A 6000-nucleotide genomic window follows, 5' to 3' on the forward strand; every position below is an offset into this window, starting at 1 on the left:
GTGGGGTTCCGCTGCAAAACTTAGCCAAGGCAGGCAGAATGGGCCTGTGTGGCCGAGTATGTCTCGGACTCGGCACTGGGGCCGGAGTCACGAACTGAAAAACAGCACCCGGGAGGGTGCTCTGTTAGCTAGCGGGCTACCCGCTTGAGTCGGGGGCAAAATAGCCCCACGTTGGGTGCCAAAATGTAGCGGCGTAAACGAATGCAGACAGATTGTAAGAATATATATAGTTTTAATGTAGAAATAGACTTACAGAACCACCGTTCCCGTGGAGACCAGGAAAGCAGAAGAGACAGCTCGGAGCACGCTCACCAAATTTATAGGCAAACATTAGCCCGAGGCGAACACGCCCCCTAAGGGGCGGGACTTATCCCTACAACTGAGGAATCAAAAAACGGGGCAGTGGGCCCCTGGTTCCAGGGCCCACAAAAATATGGGAACAGGTTCATCAAAATGACCAAAGAGGTCTCTTTAGGGATGGAGCATGAATGGACTTGTGTGCCTCCTCCGACTTCATACTAATGCCCCAAATGGGAGTACAGCTCATCCCTGTTCGGGTGCCTGGGTTTTTACCCCAAGGAAGTGTGGGCCTTATCCTGGGGCGAGGATCGCTTACCTTACAGGGTCTTATTGTCCACACTGGTATTATTAATAACCAACATACTTCTGAAATTCAAGCATTGTGCTCCAGTCCAAACGGAGTCTTTTCTATTAGCAAAGGAGACAGAATAGCTCAGCTACTACTCCTTCCGGGTGAAGCCCATCAAAAACCAGGAGATAGACAGATGGGATCCTCAGGTCAGGACTCGGCCTACTTGGTTGTCAGTCTTCAGGACCGACCGAAACTATCCCTCTGGGTTAATGGCAAGCACTTTGAAGGGATTCTGGACACTGGAGCGGACAAGAGCATAATTTCCTCCCACTGGTGGCCAAAATCTTGGCCAATCACTGAGGCATCACATTCACTACAAGGTTTAGGATATAATGCTCACCCAACCATTAGCTCCTCGGTCCTTATCTGGAGAACCATGGAGGGACAACAAGGACGGTTTACCCCGTATGTGCTCCCCCTGCTGGTTAACCTATGGGGAAGGGACGTTATGCAAGACATTGGATTAACATTGTCTAATGAATATTCACCACAAGCTACTGATATAATGAGAAAGATGGAGTACGAAGCAGGAAAAGGGCTGGGTCGCCTAGGACAAGGATAGATAGAGCCGGTAGCACCCAACCCCAACCAAGAAAGACAGGGCCTGGATTTTTCCTAGGCGCCACTGGGGCAGCACTACCTATACCATGGAAAACAGAGATTCCAGTGTGGGTTCCCCAGTGGCCACTGACCTCTGAAAAATTGGAAGCGGTGACCAAGCTTATTACAGAACAATTAGCTTTAGGACATATAGAACCATCAACCTCCCCTTGGAATACTCCCATTTTTGTCATTAAAAAGAAGTCAGGAAAATGGCGTTTGCTACACGATTTAAGAGCTATCAATGAGCAAATGCATCCTCTCGGAGCAGTGCAACGGGGGCTCCCCGTACTTTCTGCCCTGCCCAAGAATTGGAGCCTAATAATAATAGATATTAAAGATTGTTTCTTTTCTATTCCATTGTACCCTGCTGATAGACCTCGCTTTGCATTTACTATCCCTTCAGTTAATCACATGGAGCCTGATAAACGATTTCAAAGGAAAGTTTTACCCCAGGGTATGACCAACAGTCCTACTATGTGCCAATTGTATGTACAGGAGGCTCTAAGACCACTACGAGAGCGTTTTCCACAGTTGCTTATGGTCCATTATATGGACGATGTGCTTATGTGTCATGAGGATTTAAAGGTCCTCGAAAAGGCCTATCCATTACTACTTAAAAACTTACAGCTTTGGGGCCTCCAGATAGCTGCTGAAAAGATTCATATTGCTGATACTGGCCAATTTTTAGGCTCCATTGTTCTTCCAGATAAGATCCTCCCACAAAAATTAAAAATTTATAAAAAAGATTTACGAACATTAAATGATTTTCAAAAATTATTAGGAGACATTAATTGGCTACGACCTTTTTTAAAGATTTCCTCCGCTGATTTAAAACCCCTGTTTGACATCTTGGAGGGGGATGTTCATATTACTTCCCCTCGGGCATTGACACCAGCGGCAGAGGGAGCCTCAACACTAGTGGAAAAATCCATTGAGGAGGCACAATTGTGCCGTATTGATGTGACCCAACCATTTTCTCTTTGTGTGTTTAAAACAAGGAAATTGTCCACTGCTGTGTTATGGCAAAATGGACTGTTGCTGTGGATTCATCCACATGCTTCCCCTCAAAAAATTATTGACTGGTATCCAGCAGCTATAGCTCAGATTGCCCTTAAAGGACTGAAAACATCTGTTAGTCATTTTGGTAAACATCCAATGGTTATGATTGTTCCCTATACTTCCCTTCAGATACAAACCTTAGCCACCACTTCTGATGACTGGGCCATTTTGGTCACCACCTTTTCAGGGAAAATCGATAATCACTACCCCAAACACCCTTTGCTACAGTTTGCTGCATCTCATCCCATTGTGTTTCCCCGGGTAACATCTTCCATCCCGCTAAAAGACGGAATGGTGGTATACACAGATGGCTCCAAAAATGGCATGGGAGGGCTGGAGAGATGGCTCAGAGGTTAAGAGCATTGCCTGCTCTTCCAAAGGTCCTGAGTTCAATTCCCAGCAACCACATGGTGGCTCACAGCCATCTGTAATGGGGTCTGGTGCCCTCTTCTGCCCTGCAGGCATACACACAGACAGAATATTGTATATATAAGAAATAAAATAAATATTTAAAAAAAATGGCATGGGAGCTTATGTTATGGGTTCCTAAGTGTTTTCAAAAAATTTCCCTGCCACCTCACTCCAGGTGGTGGAATGCATGGTAGTATTAGAAGTTTTTCAAAAATTTCATTGCCCCCTCAACATCGTTTCCGACTCTGCCTATGTGGTCAATGCTGTCAAATTACTTGAGACAGCTGGAATTATAAGAACTACCAGCACAGTGGCATTTCCTTTCCACAAACTGCAAGAATGTTTATTAAACAGAAGAGCTCCATTTTTTATTACACACATTAGAGCACATTCAGGCCTCCCAGGTCCTATGAGTTCGGGCAATGATTTGGCTGATTGCACTACACGACTAGCTGCGGTGGCCCTTGCCTCCCCATTACAAGCTGCAAAACTCTTTCATAATAACTTTCATGTTACAGCTGAAACCCTGCGTAGGCGCTTTTCTCTCACTAGAAAGGAAGCTCGTGACATTGTGACCCAGTGTCACAATTGCTGCCAGTTTCTCCCTATTAGACACACTGGGATAAATCCCAGAGGAATTTTGCCTTTACAGGTATGGCAAATGGATGTTACTCATATCACTGCTTTTGGAAGACTTCAATATGTGCATGTGTCAATTGACACAGGCTCTGGCATTCTTCATGCCTCACCTCTCACAGGAGAAAAGGCTTCTCATGTCATTCAACATTGCCTTGAGGCATGGAGTGCTTGGGGCAAGCCCACATTTTTAAAAACTGATAATGGGCCTGCCTATACCTCTCAAAAGTTTAAGCAATTTTGTTTGCAAATGCAAGTTACACACAATACAGGCCTGCCCTATAATCCTCAGGGACAAGGCATTGTTGAGCGAGCACATCGCACACTTAAGTCTTATCTAATTAAACAAAAAAGAGGAATAATGAAGGAGTTGCCCCCGACGCCAAGAGTGACCATTGCCACTGCTTTGTTCACTATAAATTTTTTAAATTTGGATGACCATGATCAGACCGCGGTGTACCGACACTGTTCGCAGCCATGGCGGCCAAAGGAACTTGTAAAATGGAAAGATGTGTTGACTAATGAATGGAGAGGCCCGGATCCTATTTTAATAAGATCCAGGGGAGCTGTTTGTATTTTTTCCACAGAATGAAGAAAATCCTTTCTGGGTCCCTGAACGGCTAACAAGAAAAATCTTGGAACGGAAGGATGGCGGGGATCACTCTCATGCTGATCGTGTAGACCTTTCTGTTGTCGATGCCGGTGATATCTTCGCGAGTTGAGAGCCGCCATTGTCCAGATCAACTCTACCTGCCTTGATCTGTCCTTCACAGAGGGACTGTCTGCTGTCTCATACTTCAAGGAATGGGTGGGGGTGGAATTATTTGGTGCAGTCATTTGCTGTGGATTGGTGTTACTTCTCTGACTGGTCTGTAAGCTCAAAACCCAAAACAAAAGAGATAAGGTGATGATTGCACAGGCTCTGGTTGCCCTAGAACAAGGGGCTTCCACTGATATTTATGCTCAAGCAATAGGCCACCGACTGAACAGCTCTTGCACACCTGGAACTCAGGTTCACTGCACAAGGTAGAGTGTTCAGCCTGACCTCCCAAGAGGGGTGTTGAGCTAAGGGCATCGCACAGAGAGTGGTTCTCTCTGAGAGACATGTTGTCCTGCATAAGGGTTGCCTGCATCATTTTCCCTTTCCCAGAAAAAATGGCAGAGGGCAGGTCGAAAGCATCCCGGGTTCAATGAATCAGTGAAGGCCAAAGAAAGTATCGGCTGTGTGGAGAGGACTCCACTCTGCACTGCCCAGAACTCCAGGATGGCTAAGGTTTCCTGAACAACTGATTTGATGATCTTATTATTTGGCTCTTGTTCAGTACCCTTGGTGGCTACAGGGTTAGTAAACTCATTTGTGACCAAGGGTAGAACACACTGTGAACAGAACACAGTGCAAGCACGTGGGTCTGAGCCTAGTCCCCAAAAACCACCTAAAAATGCCAGGACCAAAGTTGTGTGTTTGTTGTCTAAATGCAGGGGAGACAGGTAGATTGCTGGTTAGCAAACCTCAAATAAGCATCAAGTTCAGGGGCATTGTCTCAACACAGAGCACATGGCTCCCAACTGCTTCTAAATTCTAGCCTCAAGAAGACTAAGACATGCTTCTGGCCTACACACAAATGCAGTCTTGCCTTGCAGCCTAGGTTGGCTTTAATCTTGCACTCATCTCAGAGTTCTGGGAGTAAAGAACTGATAGGCCTGACCATTAATTTTTCATTTTATTTTTAGGATTTTATTTATTATGTATGCAGTGTTCTGCCTGCAGATAGACATGCAGGCCAGAAGAGGGCACCAGATATCATTACAGATGATTGTGAGCCACCGTATGGTTTCTGGGAATTGGACTCAGGACCTCTGGAAGAGCTCTTACCAGTGCTCTTACCAATGAGCCAACTCTCCAGCCCTTGACCATTTCTCTTTTCTTCCTCTTAAATCACATGTTCATGTGGAGAGGGATACATCAGTGTATATGGGGTTAGAGTACAGCTTCTAGGAGTCAGTTCTCTCCTTCCATGAGGACGGAATGCAGGCTTGATGGTAAGATTCTTTAAGCCTTTAGTAGTAACATCACTACTATAGGTCCTACAGTTTCAAAGTCATTTATTTACATAATTTCTTGGCTTAGCCCTATGTGGTGGTACCATTTAAAGGGTGTATGTATACCCCTAGGATCCTCTAAATCGCAATTCTCTACTTATGGGTCAAAACCCCTTTAGGAGTTGGAGGAGTCTTCACAGGGAATAGCCTAAGACCATTGGGAAAACATTTACATTATGATTCAAAACAAAATCACTTATTTCAATAACAATGAACGTGATTTTATTGTTGGGGATTACCACAAGATAAGGAACTGCATTAGGAAGATTGAGAACCACACCTCCAAATAGTATCTTGCAGTACTACACAAAAATATAACAGGCATGAGTCCAATATTTGAAGGCAGCTGCTGATTTTGAGTCTGTCTTGAATGTGTTTGTCTTGACCAATGTAAATTGGGTCTTGACTCTCTTTGACGAGCTTTGGGAAATAGTCAAAATAAATGTGTTTCTTTCACACATCTTTAATCCCAACACTCAGAGGGCAGAAGCAGGCAGATCACCGAATTAGAGGCTAGCCTGGTCTACAGAGTGAGTTCC

The sequence above is a fragment of the Microtus oregoni genome, unplaced genomic scaffold, assembly GCF_018167655.1.
Source record: "Microtus oregoni isolate MIOR12 unplaced genomic scaffold, Mior012 000005F_ref0000423, whole genome shotgun sequence".
Classification (NCBI taxonomy): domain Eukaryota; kingdom Metazoa; phylum Chordata; class Mammalia; order Rodentia; family Cricetidae; genus Microtus; species Microtus oregoni.